Source organism: Pelophylax lessonae (assembly GCF_965119305.1).
Source record: "Pelophylax lessonae genome assembly, chromosome: 5".
Taxonomy (NCBI): Eukaryota; Metazoa; Chordata; class Amphibia; order Anura; family Ranidae; genus Pelophylax; species Pelophylax lessonae.
Genome location: NC_138772.1, coordinates 251,014,669 through 251,036,367, shown reverse-complemented (window position 1 = coordinate 251,036,367; position 21,699 = coordinate 251,014,669). Strand labels below are relative to the sequence as shown.

General features: G+C 41.0%; 1 protein-coding gene across 1 annotated transcript in view; it reads right to left on the bottom strand.

Annotated features, from left to right (window-relative positions):
* SLC9A3 (solute carrier family 9 member A3) overlaps positions 1–21,699 on the bottom strand; it is a 342,657-nt gene that overhangs the window by 279,886 nt on the left and 41,072 nt on the right. The gene's annotated exons all lie outside the window — the stretch shown is intronic.

Genomic DNA, 21,699 nt, shown 5'->3' with positions numbered 1-21,699 from the left:
ACGTAATTTTCCATGGGAGTTTTGCCATGGATCCCCCTCCGGCATGCCACAGTCCAGGTGTTAGTCCCCTTGAAACAACTTTTCCATCACTATTGTGGCCAGAAAGAGTCCCTGTGTGTTTTAAAATTCGCCTGCCTATTGAAGTCTATGGCGGTTCGCCCGGTTCGCCCGGTTCGCGAACATTTGCCGATGTTCGCGTTCGCCGTTTGCGAACGGCGAATTTTAGGTTCGCGACATCACTAATCAGAACCCCCAGATCCTTCTTTGCTATGGATTCCCCCAGTTCTACTCCACCTAGTATGTATGATGCATGCATATTCTTAGCCCCATAGTGCATAACTTTACATTTATCAACATTAAACCTCATTTGCCACATAGTTGACCAATGAAACAGTGCATTGAGGTCAGCTTGTAAGCTGGAGACATCCTGTAGGGAGGCAAAGCTTGGTGTCATCTGCAAAGATTGAAATGGTACTTTTAATCACAAACCCTATATCAATTATAAAGGTATTAAAAATTAAGGGTTCCAACAGAATCATTAACCACTACTCTCTGAATACTATCTTTTAGTCAATTTTCTATCTATTTGCAAACTGATCTTTCCAAGCCTGTAGACTTTAGCCGTGTGTGGGGAACTGTGTCAAACACTTTTGCAAAATCCAAGTATAGTACATCCACAGCCACCCCTCTGTCCAAGGTTTTACTTTACCTCCTCATAAAAAGAAATTAGGTTTGTTTAACAACTTCTGTCTTTCATGAATCCATGCTGTCTGTTGCTTAAAATATTTTTTTCCAGCAAGAACTAATCTATGTGGTCTTTTATAGTCTCCAGTATCTTCCCGACTATAGAAGTTAAGCTAACAGGTGTATAGTTACTGGACAAAGACTATGATCCCTTTTTAAATATAGGCAGCACACTGGCCCTACGCCAATCCAGTGGTACTATTCCAGTTCTTAACGAGTCCCTAAAAATTAGAAATAAAGGCTTTGAAATTACAGTGCTCAATTCTTTTAGGATGCGTGGGTGGAAGCCATCTGGTCGAGGCACTTTATCCCCCCTTATTCTGTCTAAATATTTCTGGATCATATCAATTTTGAGCCATTGTTGATCATTTTGGGGCAATTTGTCAATACCGTCCTCATTATGATCATGAGCTCCCCCATGCTCTTTTGTATACACAGAGCTGAAGAAATGATTTAATACATTTGCCTTCTCTTTGTCCCCCGTCACCCACTCCTGATTATTTTGTAAAGGGCCTACATGCTCAGACCTGACCTTTTTTAATATTAATATATTTGAAGAATTTTTGGGGGTTTGTCCTATCTCTTGCAATCTGTCGTTCATTTTGAATTTTTGCATCCTTAATTTCCTTTTGACATATTCTGTTATATTCTTTGTAACATTTAAACAATAATAGTGTTCCTTCATTTTTTATTTTTTTTTTTAAAGCTATTTTCTTATTATTGTAAGCTTTTTTAACCACTTCCATACAGAGCAGTTACACCCCCGTCCTGCCAAGACCAATTTTCAGCTTTCAGCGCTCTCACATTTTGAATGATAATTACTCCGTCATGCAACCCAATCAAATTTTTTATAATTTTTTTCACAAAAATAGAGCTTTCTTTTGGTAGTATTTAATCACCACTGGGTTTTTTTTATTTTGCGATATAAGTGAAAAAAGAGCGAAAACATTTTGTTTTAGTTTTTATTATAACATTTTGCAAATAAGCAATTTTGTTTCATAAATTTGGGCCAACATTTATACTACTACGAATCTTTGGTAAAAATAACCCAAATTAGTGGTTATTATTTAGTCTGTGTAAAAGTTAAAAGTGTTCAAGCTATGGTGCCAATCATTGAAAATTGATCACACCTAATCGCACCTGATGTACCGCCGGCCTTTCTCAATTCTTGAGGCCCTGAAATTTCAGGACAGTACAAATACCCCCAAATGACCCCTTTTTGGAAAGTAAACATCCCAGAGTATTTAGTAAGAGGCATGGTGAGTTTTTTGAAGTTGTAATTTTTTCCCCACAATTCTTGGGAATATGAAGAAATAATAATTTTTTTTTTTACACAAAATTATCATAATAACAAGTTATTTCTCACACACAGTATATGCATACTTGCAAATACACCCCAAAATACAGTCTGCTACTCCTCCTGAGTATGGCAATACCTCATGTGTGAGACCCAACATGCAAGGAACACCGTTATAATAATATAATTTCCTAACAACCTATCACACTTTTGAAGGCCCTGGAGCACCAGGACAATGGAATTACCCTCAAAATGACCCCATTTTGGAAAGCAAACACCCCAACGTATATTCTATGAGGCACAATGAGTCTTTTGAACATGTCATTTTTTTCCAGAAGTTTTTGGAAATGTGGAAAGAAAATAAAAACTTAAAATAAAAATAAATAAAAAATAAAAAGTTGTCAATTTATAAGATATTTCTAACACATAGCATGTATATAGCAAAAATGACACCCCAAAATACATTCTGCTACTCCTCCTGAGTATGGCGATACCACATATGTGGGACTTTGTCACAGTATAGTCACATACAGAGGCCCAACATGCAAGGAGCACCGTCAGGTGTTCTGGGAGCATAAATTACACATATAATTTCATTACAACCAATCACACTTTTGAAGGCCCTGGAACACCAAGACAATGCAAACCCCCACAAAATGACCCCATTTTGGAAAGCAAACACCCCAACACATAATCTAGGAGGCATGGGCTGCAGATAGGTACTCAGGTACTCTGATGGGCTGCAGACAGGTACTCAGGTACACTGATCGGCTTCAGAAAGGTACTCGGGTACTTTGATGAGCTTCAGAGAGATACTTGGGTATTCTGATGGGCTAGAGACAGGTACTTGGGTAATCTGATGGGCTGCAGATAGGTACTCGGGCACTCTGGGCTGGGGACAGGTACTTGGGTACTCTGGGCTGGAGACAGGTACTCAGGTACTCTGGGCTGGAGACAGGTACTCGGGTACTCTGATGGGCTACAGAGAGGTATTCGGGTACTCTGATGGGCAGAAGACAGGTACTCAGGTACTCTATTGGGCTGCAGATAGGTACTCAGATACCCTGATGGGCTAGAGACAGGTGCTCAGGTATTCTGATGGGCTGCAGATAGGTACTCTGAAGGGCTGGAGACAGGTACTTGGGTACTCTGATGACAGGTACCCGGGTACTCTGATGGGCTGGTGACAGGTACTTGGGTATGCCGATGACATGTTCTCAGGTACTCTGATGGGCTGCAGAGAGGTACTTGGGTTCTCTGATGGGCTGCAGAGAGGTACTCAGGTACTCTGGGCTGGAGACAGGTACTTGGGTACTCTGATGTGATACAAAAAGGTACTCGGGTACTCTGATGGGCTGGTACTCTGGTGCTCTGATCACGGGTACTCTGGTGACAGGTACTCGGGTACTCTGATGATGGGTACTCTGGTGACAATTACTTGGGTACTCCGATGACAGTCACTCGGGTACTCTGATGACAGGTACTCGGGTACTCTAATGACATGTACTCAAATTACCCAAGTACCTGTCATCAGAGTACACAAGTACCTGTCATCGGAGTACCCGAGTACCTGTCACCAGCCCACCAGAGTACCCGAGTACCTGTCATCAGAGTACCCGAATACCTGTCACCAGCCCATCAGAGTACCCGAGTCCTGGTCATCAGAGTACCTGATGGGCTAGTGACAGGTGCTCGGGTACTTTGATGGGCTGGTGACAGGTACTCGGGTACTCTGATGGGCTGGTGACAGGTACTTTGATGGGCTAGTGACAGGTACTCTTTATTGGGCGGGGCAATCAGTGTGTTTTGGGGTGCACTGTGATCAGTAACTAGCTGTTACCGCAATCTCCTCCTCACACAGGATCAGTGTGTGAGGAGGAGAACACGGTAACAGCTAGTTACCGTGGTCTCTGTTGACATTCTGTGACCGGCTGTGATTGGACACAGTCGGTCACATGGTAAAGAGCCAATTTCATTGGCTCTTTACCCTGATCAGGGATGGATTGTGTCAGAGTGACACTCTCCATCCCCGATCGCCGCTCTGCGCACCCCTGGGGGGGGGGCTGGAGAGCAGCTGATCCAGGCGGACGTCATTTGACGCCCACCCGGATTGAGGGACACTTCCTGCCGGCGTCATTTTACTATGGCCCGGTAGGAAGGGGTTAACTTTGGCCGTGAGTCACATAGTTTTTTTTTATTTTAGCCTTTTTTTAACTTTTTGTGCGTCTACATACAGTCTTTTTGAAGAATTCCCATTTCTGTTCTGTGTTCATCGATGCCAATATTTCTTCCCAGTTTAAGTTTTGGAGAGCAGCCCTCATCCTTGAAAAATTTTGCTTTTATCTTTTCAGTATGTGCTTTTTGCTTAAAGCTAACAATAAATCTGTATGAATGAATATGAATCTGTATTTTTTTCTCATTAACATTTTATCTTGAAACCTCAAAGTTAAACCTCAAAAAAAATCTCCATGCAGAAGCTAAAGGAGTGATAACCTCTGTAAGCATTCTTTTGAATTGATTTTTACATTCTATATGTATTTGGTATACTGTATATATTATTTACGTGAGCTTAACCTTTTTTTTAAATTAGCCAATGCAATAATGAAATTACGCACAGAAAGCAAGGATTTCTACATTTCCCCCCCAAGGTGTCTTAAAGGAGAAGTACAGCCAAAGCTTGTTTGGCTGTACTTCTCCTTCCCACAGGAGTGCAGTTCATTATGCACTCCTGTGACCTGTATTCAGAAGACAGCAGGCTGAAGCCCGCTGTCGGCTCACGTTTCAAAGCCGGCCCAAGCTCAAGCAAGATTGTGATAATAAAGTCAGGATCCGGCCACATGACTGGACTGGCACCTGGCTCAGCCTCTCGGCAAGCCGCTGAGTGCCTCAGCCTGCCGCTCCCAACAAGTTGGTGGACCCATTTTAATAAAAGGAAAACTAAGGCCAGCCATAGCTGTATCAAAAATCCTGTTGAACTGTCTTTTGATCTGTCTATGGGTAGGCTGCTTGTACTGAAGTCGATCCATCGATTGTGTGATTTTTTTTTTTGTGCAATTACTGCCAGCAGCTGTACAGTCGGTGTTGATGGGGGAATGAAGCAACTTTCTTTCCTTCAAGCCATGGTTGAAGGAAAGAAAATTGTATAATGTATGGCATAAGACAAAAAATAAATGTGTTCCATTCAATGCTTCTGTTGACAGAGTGAAAATGATGTCAATTAAATAAACGTATACAATTAAACGTGGGCTTACATAAACAGGTTCACATTAAGACGCTGACTCAAACATTAATTGCATAGTAATAAACACTAACAGTTGCCCTTGTAATTACAGAAAAGTTGGGTTACAATTAATGATTGCCTTTGGGAACATAATTGTGTTCCTCATTTTGCACTGTGTATTACAAGAAATCATTTAGATAATTGTTTCCTATTATTTTAAAGTGTGTCAAGCCAATTAACCTTGACTAAAACACAAGCACACTTTTACGACAAAAGTTACAGCAGTTTAACCTTACTTAAAATATGCCCCTAAGAGGCCTGAGTTAGATTTTACCAGGCTTTCCAAGGTTAAATCAGCTGGTAACTAGCTCTTAAAATGCACACACACAAACATTCAAGTTTGCAGTGTCACTCTTCGTTGATTATTTTTTATTTTTTTGTTGGTGACTTTTAAAACTTTTAAGTTGGATATATCAAACAAGGTGGTTTGGGAAGATGAAGACGAGCTGTTTTTGTAGACTTAAAAAATATTTATGGTTTTTATAAATAATTAGTAGTTTCCGCTATAATCAGAATTAGCACTGTGTTAGTAAAAAATATGCACCTGACGAGTTCTGTGCTCTTTATTTTATGAGAAAATTGTAAATGTAAAAATAAATGTGATGCGAATGTAAGGAATGTATGGGGAATTAATACAGTTTTTCAATGATTACAGCCGTAGGGTTTGATTTAGGCTGTTCACTTTGCAAGGGAATTTTCCATAAGGCCCCTTTCACACATACGTCCGTTCAGTTCATCAGTTCAGTCAAGTCAAAATGTATCAGTTTTTCATCCATTTTTGCATCTGTTTTTCATCCGTTTTTTTCATCCGTTTTTTTCATCCGTTTTTCATCCGTTTTTTTTTTACATCCACTACCAATGCAAAAACAGATGAAAAAACGGACCATTTGTCCGTTTACATCCGTTTTTCGTCCGATCTGTTTTTTTGACGGATGAAAAATAGGGCGTTCAAGTGGATGAAAACGGATGTTAACAGATGATCATCCGTTGTCATCCGTTTTTACATAGAGATGTATTGAAAAAAGGATGTGTGAAAGGGGCCTTAGCCTATTGAATGTGGTGATAATTTTCTTCTCTGTCAGGGAATAATTAAGCACATGCAAGGGAAATGAAAAACAAAAACTACTTTTTCTTGCACATGATAGGATAATGTAAGTCAGCAAGCTAAACTAAACTTTGAGAAAATTCTCTGCAAAGTGAACAGCTGTTTTGACTTTAACCACTTAAAGAACACCTGCCGCAGATATACTGCGGCAGACTGGCTCTCCTGCACAAACCGCCGTAGGGGTATGGCCGCTCACGGGAGTGGGTCTTGGGGGCACGCGCGCACCCGCTCTTTAGTCCTGCAGCTAAGTAACAGGTCGGGCTGCCGTAATGGCCACCGGGAACCCGGCGATCGCTGCAGGGACTGACAAAAGGTGGTGTGCCGTTGTAAACATGACACACTGCTAATCTGTCACTGATTGAAACTGGGCTCCTGTGTTCCTGTTATTTTGGAACACAGGAGCCCTGTTTCCATCCACCAAATCTGGCCCCCACACAGTTAGAATCACCCCCTAGGTACACATTTAACCCTTTGATTGTCCCTGCTGTTAACCCCTTCCCTGCCAGTGTCATTATTACAGTAACAGTGCATATTTGTAGCACTGATTACTGTAGTAATATCACTGGTCCCCCCAAAAGTGTCAAAAATGTCAGTTAGGGGTCCGATTTGTCCGCCCCAATGTCACAGTCCCGCTAAAAATCCCAGATTGCCGTCATTACTAGTAAAAAAATAAAAATGACATAAATCTTTCCCCTAGTTTGTAGACACGATGACGTTTGCGTAAATCAATCAAAATACAAAAAATGTATTTGATTTTGAAATGTGATTTTTACATTTTTTTTAATTGGGAATGTTATATAGCAGAAAGTGAAAAATACTGCTTTTTTTTCAAAATTGTCGCTATTTTTTTGTTTAACCACTTAAGCCCCGGAAGATTTTACCCCCTTCCTGACCAGGGGGTATTTTGCGATTCGGCACTGCGTGACTTTAACAGACAATTGCGCGGTCGTGCGATGCTGTATCTAAACGAATTTGGCGTCCTTTTTCCTCACAAACAGAGCTTTCTTTTGGTGGTATTTGATCACCTGTGCGATTTTTTGATCATGCGCTATAAACAAAAAAAGAGCGTAAATTTTGCAAAAATAGCAATATTTTTCAAATTTTTTTATATGAAATTCCCCCCCAAAAAAATGTAAAAATCTAAATTTTTTAACATTTTCGGCCAATTTGTTTTATGCTACCTATGTTTGGTAAAAAAAATCGAAAAAAGCGTATTTTGATTGGTTTGCGCAAAAGTTATCGCGTTTACTAACAAAGGGAAATATTTTTGTCATTTTTGTTGTTTTTTTATTTAACGCGTAATGGCGGCGATCTGCGGTTTTTTTTGCGGTACTGCGACATTGCGGCGGACAGATCGGACCCTTGACTGACATTTTTGACACTTTTGGGGTTACCAGTGACATTTCTACAGTAATCAGTGCTATACATATGCACTGTTACTGTAAAAATACACTGGCAGTGAAGGGGTTAACTTTTTTTGAAAGGGAGGGGCTATGTGTGTCCCTAGGGGCGTGCTTTCTACTGTGATTGGCTGTGGCTTCAGATGTATGAATGGTGATCAACGGTTCTACATAGTAGAACCGTATGATCATCATTCATACACAGGGGAGAATGACAGGCAGCTTGTTTACACAAGCCGCCTGTCTTTCTCCCTCTCCCCCGCTGATCGCAGAGTGACCGGCGGACACCGGGTCCGCCGGTCACACGCGCGGGGGGGTCCGTGACCACGCGGGAGCTCACAAGCAAGCGACGTAGACCTACGTTAGTTTGCCTGTGAGGGGCTGACCGCCGACGTAGATAGTCGTGCGGCGGTCGGCAAGTGGTTATAGCGCATAATCAAAAAAATGCAGAGGTGATCAAATACCACCAAAAGAAAGCCCTGTTTGTGAGGAAAAAAAGGACGTCAAGTTTATTTGGGTACAGCATCGCACAACTGCGCAGTTGTCAGTTAAAATAACGCAGTGCCGAATCGCAAAAAATGACCTGGTCATTAAAGGGGCAAAACCTTCTGGTCCCAAAGTGGTTAATAAAACAATCCCATTGTGTTTACACAAGATCAAAACTACTGCAAACAGCTTGAAAATGAGACAAAGAAAATTCACAAGATTTACTGAAGAAAGCAAATATCTAAGCACACCCACATGCAGATTATGTGATGCCCATGTGCACGTAACACTAGCCATAGCTATATTTAATTTAGTCAGCTGCTATTTCTAAAGGATCATTTGGAGCTCTTTCTTTTTCACCTCCTAGGGCCTACCAACACATGCACATATTCACTGGGAGGCATTTGAGGAGCATTTCTAAAACAAGAATACTGATCATCGAACATCTTCAGCTGAATTTTGCGCAAACTAGAACTAAAAGTGGGATGAAAGAATTTGCAGCAGAAATTACACATATACACGTTCTGTAACGTGCACATGCACTTAAAGTGTAACTAAACTCACAACAGTAAATTCAGTCTGTATATGCAGTAAAGCATGCTTGTTATATTCATTGCGGAACCTAAGGGGTTAATCCTCTGCGTTGTTTGATCCTGTCCTCTCTGATCCTCCCCTTCTTTTACTGTCCCCAATCCATCTGCTGATAGCACGGAGCCCTAGGAGACATGCACAGTTTGGTGTATAACGCTAGGGGGTGCATGTGATCAGCAGTGTCCAGACAGAGGGTCCGGAGTCATACAGCCTCATAGGACAGTCAGAGGAGAATGAAAATTCCTCCTACAAGCTTTAACCAATGCTCCGCCGGACACTAACAGAAGTAACAAGACTGCTGATCAGAAAAGGTATCTAGCAGTTTATATTTACTAAAATAATTACAGTTCCATGTTCTGTGTACTGTGGGAGATCAGATATAGAGAATGCAGAGTCCTGGGTTTAGTAACACTTTAACAATAGCCATACCTATATTTCATTTAGTTAGCTACTACCACTTTAAAATGATCAATTGAAGCATATTATTCCTTCACCTTTTGGGGGCCTAAAAGCACATACACATATTCCGTAATGAATACACATGCATAACACTAGCTTTACCAAAAATTCACTAATCCCTACCATCTTTTCTCAGGGAGCCATTAAAACGTCTTAACTTTTACAACTGAAGCAGTTTAGGAGATTAGAGAACTGAATTCATGGCTAAAGATCTGCTTTTTGAGGAAAGGATTTGGGTTTCTAAAGCACTGAGCTGATTTGTCATTTAGGTACAACCTATATGCTAAAGATGGTTTGTACCTAAATAGAAGAGGCTCTGCTGTGCTGGGGGAGAGGTTTATGGAAAAGCTGGAGGAGTATTTAAACTAGGATTGTGGGAGGAGGGTAAATTAGATTATAATGGGGTAGACAGGTCAAACAGGGGGAGAGCTATGGGAGGTAATAAGAAGGTTCCCATGTTACAAAAAAAAAATTGGAAATGGTGATATTTGTGCTAAAATAAATATATGCAAAATACATGTGCAAAATGTGACAACATTTTAAAGTGTTTGTTCACCAGTGCCAGAAGTCTGCCAAGCAAAATAGATGAGTGGGAAGCCTTGGTGCATGAAGAGAACTATGATTCAATTGGTATTTCTGAATTTTGGCTTCATTCTTCACATGACTGGGGTATTAATATTCCTAGCTATGCTCTTTTTTGGAGAGACAGGGTAAAACAGAGAGGTGGTGGTGTCTTTCTCTATGTGGGAAGTGATATCAAAGCAAGTGTGAAAGAGGACCTAGTTGATGAAGGGTGTGATAAGAGTGAAGCATTATGGGTGGAACTGCATGAGTACTACAAAGTTAATCATTTGAGTTAGTTATAGGCCACCCAGTGTTAATGAGGAGCCATAGACTCAGATCCTTGCACTGATGGAAATGTCTACAAAGGCTGGAACAGTGTTAATAATGGGGGATTTTTCTGTTTAAAGTAATGCACCAGGATCTCCAACGTTGGGAAAGAAATTCCCCCTCATGGTATGGCAGACTGTACACGCTAAAAATGAATTTGTTGCCGAGATTGCTCTATTTGTTCTGGACTCTCCCAATAGCTGTCAGGTTATCTGATCTACGGTCTTTTCAAGCCACTATGTTACGTTTTGTATGGGGGCGACGGAGACCACGGGTGAACAGGAGCATGTTGTTTGCACCCAGGAATAGGGATGGACTGGGGGCGCCTGATCTGGTTAAATATTTTTATGCAGCGCAACTGTCTCAATTGATTTGATTTCACTCCTCCCACTGGTCCAGTTGGATGCATATTGAATCTCCCCAACACCCTTCCAAGCCCATCAGTCACCTAATGTGGTTGAAACAGAAGGATAGGCCTCCTATGCTATGTCCACAATATCCTTTTCCTTGGGCCTATGGGATAGGCTACTGAAGACCCATGGATTCCGATCCGCCCACATTCCTTTGGCTCCGATAGTGGGCAATCCTGACTTCACCCCTGGTCTCCAACCCCAAGCCTTTGCCTGGTGGATCAACAAAGGTCTTATCCGCATTGCTGACTGTTGTAATCATAGGGGTATTCTGTCGAGGGCTTATTTACAGGAGAAACATCAGCTTCCAAACTCGGAATTTTACTGTTATGTAAAGCTTACGTACTATCTCCGTTCTCTACAGTCCGCCTCTGATCTCACCACCTCCTCTCCGATGGAATACTTGTGCCGGTCCTATGATAAGCACACTGGACACATCTCGAAAATATATGGTATTCTTACTTCCTCCTTCATCAAACTGTCTTATATGCAAAAATGGGAACAGGACCTTCATTCCACTTATGAACTGGAAGATTGGTTCCAGATGGCCCAGAACGCCTCTAGGTCATATGTCAACACCTCATTAATTGAGGCCAACTTTAAGGTTTTAATGCGCTGGTATATGGCTCCAACACGCATAGCTGCGTATGCTCAGGGGGCTCCGGGGGCGACCAGGTTTCGTGGTTGTGGCCAGAGGGGAATGGTTCTACATACGTGGTGGACCTGCCCCAAGGTAAAGAGGTTTTGGATCAGGTGTATAACTTTATACATTCTCTTACTCAGGTTAACCTGACCAAGTCCCCTGAACAGGCTTTGCTTGGACATTCTCCAGTGCCGGTGCCCTGCAGGGCCAGGAAATCGGTGGTGTTTGTCTTTATGGCGGCCAGACTGGCAATAGCGAAATCATGGCGGTCCCCTACGGTTAGGTTTGATCTTGTTAAACACAAGTTGACCTGGATTATGCTAAACGAACGCCTCTCGACCACCCTTCTGGATAAGTACCCCCAATTTGATAGAATCTGGGAACCCTGGATCCAATATCTATTGGCCTCTTTATAATCTGAGCTCGAACAAGCCCCCTCAGCTTAGACAGCACAGCCAACTTGTTCTGCACTTGCCCACTTTTGGACGGACCTTTCCTCCTCTTGTTTCCTTTCTTGCTGTTCCTCCTTTTCTTTTCTCTTCTGTCTCTTCTTTCTTTGTTCATTTTGGTTATTTTGTGATTTAGCCATGATGTGGCCATAATTTTCAGCGGCCTTAGTGGCGTTGTCCGACCTCTTGCCCCGAGATGTTTGAGGCCGAGTGGGGGGAGGACGACGTACACCCTTACAGAGTGCCCGGACAGCGGCCTTTGTGGGGCTGCCGGGCACTCTGGACTTTCGGGTTGCTATCTGTGATGGGAAAAGTTATTATCCTTCAGGTTGACTGCTTGGCACACGTACTATACTCCCATTTTGCCATGCCTGCCTCATCTGCTTTCTCTGTTCCACTGACCTATTATTGCCTGTGTTATTTATGACCTGTTTATATTTTTTCTCTTTGCATTTGATTTGTTTGATTCTGTTGGTGATTGTTTCACTTGTTATGAAAACTTAATAAAAATGATTGCAAATGAATAATGGGGGATTTTAACTACCCAGAGATTGACTGGAGTAGTGGTACTGTAGGAACAGTTAAAGGGCAATACACCTAATAAAAGACAATTTTATGGTACAGTTCATAGAGGCCCAAACTAGGAATGATGCTCTGCTGGACCTGGTAACCTCAATCCATGCAAAGCTTTTTACTAATGTTCATATAAACGAACATCAGGGTAGCAGTGACCATAACATGATTTTATTTAATGTTCGCTGTAAACAACAAGCACATACTAAAAAGATTAAAACACCTTAAAGCGTAGTTCCACATAAAAGTGGAACTTCCTGCTTTAAGTACTACTGACCCCCTGAGATGCCACATTTGGCATGTCATTCCTTTTTTTTTGGGGGGGTAGCGGGTACCTAGACTTAACAGGTACCTGCTCCCACTTCTGCTTGGAGTTCTCCTCTCCCCCTCCCTCCCTGCAATCTTCTGGGACAGGTCAGAGGTCCCAGAAGATTGCCTGGCCATTTAGGACGTGCAGCGCAACTAGCGCATGCGCAGTGTGCACCCGGCTGTGTAGCCGCAAGCTGTTACAGTCGGGTGCCCACACTAGTGATGTCAGTGCTGCTGAGAGGTAAGAGAGAGAGGAGCGAGGCTTCGGGTAGTCGCATCGCTGGATCATGGAACAGGTGAATGTGTGTTTATTAAAAATCAGCAGCTACACTTTTTGTAGCTGCTGACTTTTAATAAGCATAAAAACAGCTGGAACTCCGCTTTAAGTGGAACTTTACCCATACCAACTTGATAAAAAATAAATTTTACATTAATAATTATGATACCAAAATAAATGTGTGCTGTAAATTGCCTCCAGCATTGCTCCTGTCTCTTCTTGCCAGAGGCTGGCATTTTGCTGAAGCCCAGAGCCCATAAACAGCAGTAAATCAAAAAAGCAGAAATAAAACTCATCGATTTAACAGTTTTTAAAAACAGTTACATTTCTGGAATTCTGGGATTGCTAACTGACACATTTGCTTACTGTATGTCCTTAACCAAACTGTCAAACTATAAAATATCTAGTCTAGCGTCATAACTGATCACATGTACAGCACCATTGCAGTTGCAGTTCAAACAGAAGCAGCTTTCTTGGCTGTAAAGGATAGGAGGGTTTAATTAAAAGTCATCAGTGCCTAAAAGTGCCTAAAAATGGAGAACAAATGAGCATGGACAGGGTATTACTGGATTATAAACAGTATAGACACTTATTAATATTGATTTTCGCAGCTATACCTGCAAAAGAGGCCAGCCTGAAGTGATCTAGCAGAACTGAATTTTCTGACTAAAGTTCCACTTTAACTTTAAAGCGGAGTTCCGCCTTCCCCTCCAAAAATTAAAAGTCAGCAGCTACACATACTGTAACTGCTGACTTTTAATATCAGGACACTTACCTGTCCTGGAGTCCAGCGATGTCAGCACCGCAGCTGATGTTTACATCAGCTGTAGGGTGCTGCCGCCGCCATTGCCAGTAAGGCAACCCGGCAGTGAAGCCTTCCGGCTTCACAGCCAGGCCCCTACTGCGCATGCGCGAAGCGTGCTGCACATTTCTATTAGCTCAGCGGCGGGGGAAGGAGGAGGGGGCTAAACTTCCGGGATGGAAAGCCGTGGCACTGTGTCTTGGAAATGGGGAAGGGTACACGTCAAAAAAAGGTACTCCCTCTCCTCTCCCCCCTGAAAGGTGCCAAATGTGCAACGGGGGGGGGGGGGAGGGGAGCACTTTTGGGTGGAACTCCACTTTAAGAGCAAATTTTTAAAGGCTGAGGGCTGCTCTCCAAGACTTAGGCCTAGTACACACGGGCTGAATGTCAGGCGGCATCGGCCCGTATGTACTGGAGTCGGTCCAGCAAAAGCCAGTTGTTCAGCCAGCTTCTGTTGAAGGGGCATGATCTGAAAAGGGTCTGCCTATCAGCTCCTGATCAGCGCTCTCATCCAATGGCCAGAGCCTTCTGGAGGGGGGGCGCGGGGGGGCGCCCCCCTGTCAGGACACAATAGAACAGCAGGGGGGGATCGCTGTACTAACATTGGATAGTTAGTACAACAGCTCCTCTTGAGCTGCCAATTTTTTTTTCGTTCAGCCCTGCTGGGTTGAATGCAAAAAAAACGACTAGTGTGTACGAGGCTTTAGACTGGGAGAGAATATTGGCATTGATGAACACAGAACAGAAATGGGAATTCTTCAAAAAGACTGTATGTGAATACACTGCAAAATATATTACCATGGGCAACACATTTAATCACTTGACCTTCGTAAGATTTACCCCTCTTCATAACCAGACCATTTTTTGCAATACGGCATTGCATTAACTGACAATTGTGCAGTTATGCGATGATGTACCGAAATACAATTAATGTCGTTTTTTTCCCACAATTAGAGCTTTCTTTTTGTGATATTCAGTCACCACTATGTTTTTATTTTTTGCGCTATAAACAAAAAAGATGGACAATTTTGTAAAACATATAATAATTTTTTACTTTCTGCTATATAACATATCGATTTCTTTTTAAAAAATTAAACATTCTTCCTAAATTTAGGCCAATATTTTTTCTGCTACATATTTTTGGTAAAAAATCCCAATAAGCATATATTGATAGGTCTGTGCAAAAGTTATAGAGTCACAAACAATGAGATATTTACTGGAATTTTTACTTATTTATTTGTTTTTATACTAGTAATGGCGGCAGTTAGCGACTTATCGCAGGACTGCAATATTGTGACGGCCAATTTGACACTAACTGTGAATAATACAGTGATCAGTGCTAAAAATATGCACTGTCACTGTACTAATGACACTGGAAGGGGTTAAACAACTTGGGCGATCACAGGGTTAAAGGGTGTGCCTAGCCAGTGTTTATGTGTGTGGTGCTTTTGCTGTGGGAAGTGGTTGATTTTCTGTTCCTGCAAAATCCATCACTTCCCCCCCTCCTGTCAGGACAGAGCTCTGCCTTGTTTACATAGGTAGAGCTCTATTCTGTGTGTCTTGCTGATGGTCAACGGGTGGCGGCAGACATCCATGATGTGATTAACATGTAAAAAAATACATAAGTGGTCCAAATAGTGAACTTGGTGTTGAGTTATTCAACTTAGGTATATCACAGAGGACAAGGAGGCACTCTATATGTCTGGGAAAAAAGAGGTTTAATCTCCAAATCCAGGAAGGCTTCTTCACAGTAAGAGCTGTGAAAATGTGGAATAGACTCCCTCAAGAGCTGGTTCTGGCAAGGTCAGTAGAGTGTTTCCCCGAAAGACCTGGATTATTTTCTAAATGCACATAATGTAACTGGATACTAATATTTACAGGTAAAGTTGATACAGGGAATATCCGATCGCCTCTTGGGGGATCAGGAAGTATTTTTTTTCCCCGGCTGAAGCAAATTGGATCATGTCTTATTGGGTTTTTTTTTTTTTTTTGCCTTCCTCTGGATTAATTGTGGGTACAGGATAGTGTATATAGAGGTTTTCTGCATGTGTGTGTTTTTCTTTATTTTTTTTACGTTGTTGGTTGACCTGGACAGACTAATGTCTTTTTTCAACCATTTTCAATCAGATTTTGCACCCTAAATTGGCCAGACTCTACAGCTTCCCATCTCTTAAAGGGTATTTAACACTACCTAACCTCCGCCTTCTTTTTTTTGCCTCTCAGTTGGTATACAGTGTATTCATTGGGGGCTTTTCCCTCATTTGAATATTGCAGCCATTGCAGTGGAAGCTGCTGTACGCTCCTACACACCTCAATCTGTAGGTATACGTTCCCTACAAAAATGGGAACTAATATTTTCTCGTTCAATACTTTTATTGAGTTTTATAAGGCCCCGTTCACACTGGGGCGATCCAACTTGCCAGGGCGACCTCATAGGTCGCGGCACGCTGCTCGCACCGCGACCTCGGAGCGGCCGGCACGGACTTCATAACATTGAAGTCTATGCAGGTCGCTCCGGGTCGCCCCAAAGAAGCTCCGGACCCTTTTTCTAAGTCGGAGCGACTTGTGTCGCTCCTATTAGAACGGGTCCACAGCTTCTCTATGGCAGGCGACCTGTCAGGCGACCAGGTCGCCTGACAGGTCGCCACAGTGTGAACGGGGTCTAAAACAGCCATAAAGCAAGTTACAAAACAAAAACAGAAGTAGAAATACTGTTATTGTTACAGAAGTATTATAAATGTTATACTGTATGTGTGAAGTTTGCACAAAAGGAAGGAACAAAAGAAAAAGGTAGAATTATTAATATGATATTCTGAGATATTAAGATTTTGAGAATGTATTCAGAACATGGCTGTGGGGAAAAAAAAAAAGAAAAAAGAAGTCAGCAGGGTGTGGGTAGGGTAAAGTGGGTAAAGGAGAGGGCATCGGGAATAGAACTTGTACCACAAAAGTTAATACAAAGTAAATAAAATATGAGTCTTAACTACCAAGCATTCAGAACCTGTTCCTGAAAACCCGGTGATAGGCCATGTTTAATCCAAGGGTCCCAAATGCTTATAAAAGTACTAAATTTATCGCAATCCATGGCTTCCATTTTTGCATGTAATAATGCATTATTCATCCTATGTTTAGCGCCTACAAGATTCAAAGTGGTAGTCTTCCAGGCTTTGGCTATGGTTTGTTTAGCGGCATTAAGAAGCTGAAGGAATAATTTGAAGTGTTTTCATGTCAGGCATGCAGGTTTTAAATTTAAAATGGCAATCACCGGATCTGGAGTAATATCTATTTCAAACATTTTAGATGCTAGAGAGAATATTTATTTCCAAAGAACTGTAGCAATTGAGCAATTCCACCATATATGAACATGTGTACCTATTTCCGTACAACCTCTAAAACAAAAAGCCGGATAGTTTGGTGTGAACTTGGCGATTCTAGTTGGTACCAAGTACCATCGTGAAAGAACCTTGTATGATGATTCAATTGCGATAATATTTGAAGAAGAAGATTTCGTTACAGACCAGATTTCAGACCATTCTGATTGGTTAAGTGTACGGCCAAGGTCTGTTTCCCATTTCCTGACATAGTTTGGTGTATCTACATCTGGATTATTAAGCAATTGAGAATATAGGCTAGAAATTAGACCTCTGGAGTGTGGGTTCTTGACACAAATACACTCAAATTGAGAGAGCTGATTCAGAATAGTACCATTTGTTATATATGGGGTATATAAATTTTTAATTTGGAGATATCGAAAAAGTTCTGAATATGGTAAATGATATGATTCACAAAGTTCAGGAAAACTCAAGATAGAAGAGCTAGAGACCAGATTAAATAACCTTGACAGGCCTGACCTGGACCATGCCCGATATGAATTCGGGAATTCCCAAGCCGGATAAAAGGCTGGATTTCTGAGAAAAGATTGTAGTGGATTGTGTGTAGACTGTAAATTATAATTAGTCTTTAGTCTATCCCATAAAGAGAGAGAATGCTTGGTAATTGGATTAGTAATATGTTTTCGATCTGAAGGTTGTAACCATAAGAGATTGGAAATTGAGATGGGGTCACATTTGATAGATTCTATCGTAACCCATAAGGGAATTTCAGTAGTGGCATGTTACTTCGTTAATTGCGCCAATTGAGCAGCTTTGTAATATGTGGCAAAATTGGGGAGACCCAGTCCACCCCTTGTTTTGGGGAGAATCAATGTTGATTCGGGCAATCTAGGTTTGATTGAACCCCAGGTGAATTTAATTATTTTACGTTGTAAGATTCGAAGAAAATGTGCAGGTATATGAATTGGCAGGACCCTAAATAAATATAAAAATTTGGGTAGAATAACCATTTTGATTGCATTTATCTTCCCAAACCACAACAATGGAAGTGATGCCCATTTCGTCAGTAGTTCAGTAACTTTTTTCAATAATGGAGTAAAGTTGGCTGCATAAAGATCAGAATGGTTGGGAGTAAATTTTATACCCAAATATGCAATGTGCTTCAAAGACCACAAAGAGCGCATTTTGCGCTAAATTTAACTCAGATTCACTCAATGAGATATTAAGGGCCCTGGATTATTTAAAATGTATATTTAGTCCTGAAATAGCAGCGAATTTATTAAGGGTAGCAATGAGATTAGGGGCTGATATATGGGGAGATGATAGAAAAAGAAGAATGTCATCTGCAAATAAACACAACTTATGATGGTGACCACCTAGTTCTATGCCAGAAATTGAGGGATTACTTCTAATACTGTGTGCTAGAGGTTCTATGAGAAGGGCAAATAAGAGAGGGGAGAGAGGGACGCCTGACGCGTGCCTCTCTCTATGTTAAACAAGTTTGATTTATAGCCTGCGTATTCAGGTCCGGTTCACACTTATGCGATGCGGGAAGGCTGCGAACTCGCAGCCTGTTCCCGCATCGCACACGCACCCCCGGCAGTTCACACTGCCATATGCGATACGCTGGGGGTGTCAATGTAATCTTAACGACACCCCCAGTTTGATCGCATATCGCAGTGCGATCTTGCAGTTCGCACAGGATCGGATCGCACAAGTGTGAACCGCTGTGCGATCCGATCCTGATGCGGCTGCAAAAATGTCTCCTGTGCGTGTTTGCTGCGGGTGCGATACGAATTTAGCCATACAAATGCGCTCCGACATTACATGCGAACCCCGCACTCGCAGAAGTGTGAACCGGGGCTTAATATATGCTTTAGGTTTGTTATAAAGCGCAGAGATCGATTTTAAAAAATTTGGGCCAAAACCCCATTTACTAAGAGTATACTGCATATATGGCCAGGATATGGTATCAAAGGCTTTTTTAATGTCTAGTAATAGGAAGCATGAGGGGATGTGGCGTATTTTAGCTATATGAGATAACAGAGTTGCACGTCTGATGTTGTCAGTAGCTTGGCGAATAGGTATGAAACCTACTTGATCCCTATGAATGAGTTGTCCTATGAAGTTATTTAGTCTGGAAGCTATAATTTCAGCTAAAATTTTAATATCTAAATTTAATAAGGAAATGGGTCGATAGTTCGACCAAATCGTATCATCAGTTTGAGGCTTCGGGAGCATACAGATGATTGCTGTTAAAGTTTCCTGTTTAACCTCCCTGGCGGTATGATTCTGTCAGGAATTCTGTTCCAAAAGCGGTACAATTCTTTTCATGGAAATTTGGCGTTATGTATTATAGGCCTACAATTCTTAGTAATTACTGACTTAAACCTGACCAAAACAAGTCTCTAGTAGACATCCCAGATGTGATAAATTTGAAACACAAACAAGTGAATTATAATCGAATCAATAATATTATTTTATTATTTAATATATATAATAAAATTATATTATTGATTAGATTATAATTCATGCGTTATATATTATATATATATATGTGTGTGTATATATATATATATATATATATATGTGTATATAGATATATATATATATATATATAACGCATGAATTATAATCGAATCAATAATATAATTTTATATATATATATATATATATGTGTGTGTGTATATAGGTGTATATATATATATATATATATATATATACATATATATATATATATATATATATATATATATATATATTTGTATGTGTATATATATATATATATATATATGCATATATATATAATATAAAATGTGTTATGTGTTTTGTGCAACGTTTTTTTTTTTTTTTTTTTGAATTTCCCTCCCTAGTTCCGCTCCCATGCAGCATTGCTGCTGCAGGGAACGGAACTAGGAAGTCCTCCTACCGACAGACGAGCGGCGGAGATCTCGGCTGGCGGTCACAGCAATGAGAGCTCATCGCTGGATCGCCAGGATAAGGTAAGAGAAGCTCCGCTGCGCTGTCTGCACGCTCTGCCCATTGACCCCGAGCGTGACTCTGGGATACCGCTAATAGCAGAAAATTCCTACCCCGAGTCACGCTCGGGGATACCGCTAAGGCGGTTAAAGGATTGGCCATTAAGAAGTGTATTGAAAGCATTAGCTAGGATAGGCGAAAGGGAATCGGAAAAAAAACAGGTAGTATAATGCCGAAAAACCATAAGGGCCTGGTCTTTTATTTAATTTTAGTGATTTTATAACTTGGGACACTTCATCTGGTGTTATTGATTTTTCCATAAATTCCATCTGAGACTGAGTCGGTAGTGATAGTTGAGCAAACAATTCATTTGCCGCAGAGAAATTCAAATTATTTTCAGAGGAATATAGAGTAGTTAGGTGTGTTTTAAATTTCTTAAGAATTTTTATAGGGTTGCTGGAAAATGTATCTCTCAAGATTTTAAGACGTATGGGTTTAAATGGTTTATGGAGTGAGGTGAGCATGCGGGCCATGGGTGAATATGGTTTATTTGCTTTAATGTAAAAATTGTGACGCGATCTCCGAAGTGTCTTATCTGCAGACTCTGTAAGAAACAGATCAAATTCAAGCCTAGCTTTATCAAGATTGGTTTTATTAGAAGAAGTAGGATTATTTTGATATACTGTGTAGCATGTATTAAAGTTTGTTTCTAGTTTCTGGCTAAGTGTTTTACGTTCACATCTAAAGAGTGCAGCCTGTCTCAAACAAATACCACAAATAACTGGTTTTTGTGCCTCCCATAAGGTAAGGGGAGACACATCTGGCGTTGAATTATGCAATAGATATTCAGAGAGAGCATTTTTAATATCCAGACAATGAGATGTATTTTTTAATAAAGAGTCATTAAGGCACCATGTAGTGTCATGTGCTTTAGGAATAGTTGAAGCAATAACTGTGCATACTGCATTATGGTCAGACTATGTGATTGGTATGACCATAGATGCAATCGTTTCAGGTATGAGACCTATAGTGAGAAATATATGGTCTATGCGGGAGAAAGTTTTATGAGGGTGCGAGTAATATGTGTATCTACGCTTGTTTGAATTCACCTCTCTCCAAGAATCTACCATATTATGTTTTGCAAGCAGTTGTGAGAATGAGAGTTTATTGGGGCTGCTTGAAGAAGATATAGGGGATTTATCCAGAAATGGGAAAATAACTTGATTTGAATCACCACAAATCATAACTGCACCCATTCTATGAGAATCCACAACCTGAAAAAGATGCGAAAGAAATGGAATAGGATTTTTGTTGGGAGCATAATATGACACTATAGTAATAGCGGAGTCATTAAGGTATCCCGTGAGAATCAGATACCTGCCCTCAGGGTCCTTGATTTCATGTACAAGAGTAAATGGAGTAGACCGATGAAAGGCCACTAGCACACCTCGTTTTTTTGTAGAGGCAGAGGCAGTGAAAATTTGAGGATATTTAGGACTAAAATATTTGGGAGTGGATTGTAAGGTGAAGTGTGTCTCTTGAAGACACAAAATGTGTGCTTTTAATGATACAGAGTTGCGAAAAGCTTTAGTACGTTTGTTTGGGTTATTTAGTCCCTGAACATTCAAGGACATTATATTTTGGGGGGCCATAAGATTGTATATAAACGATG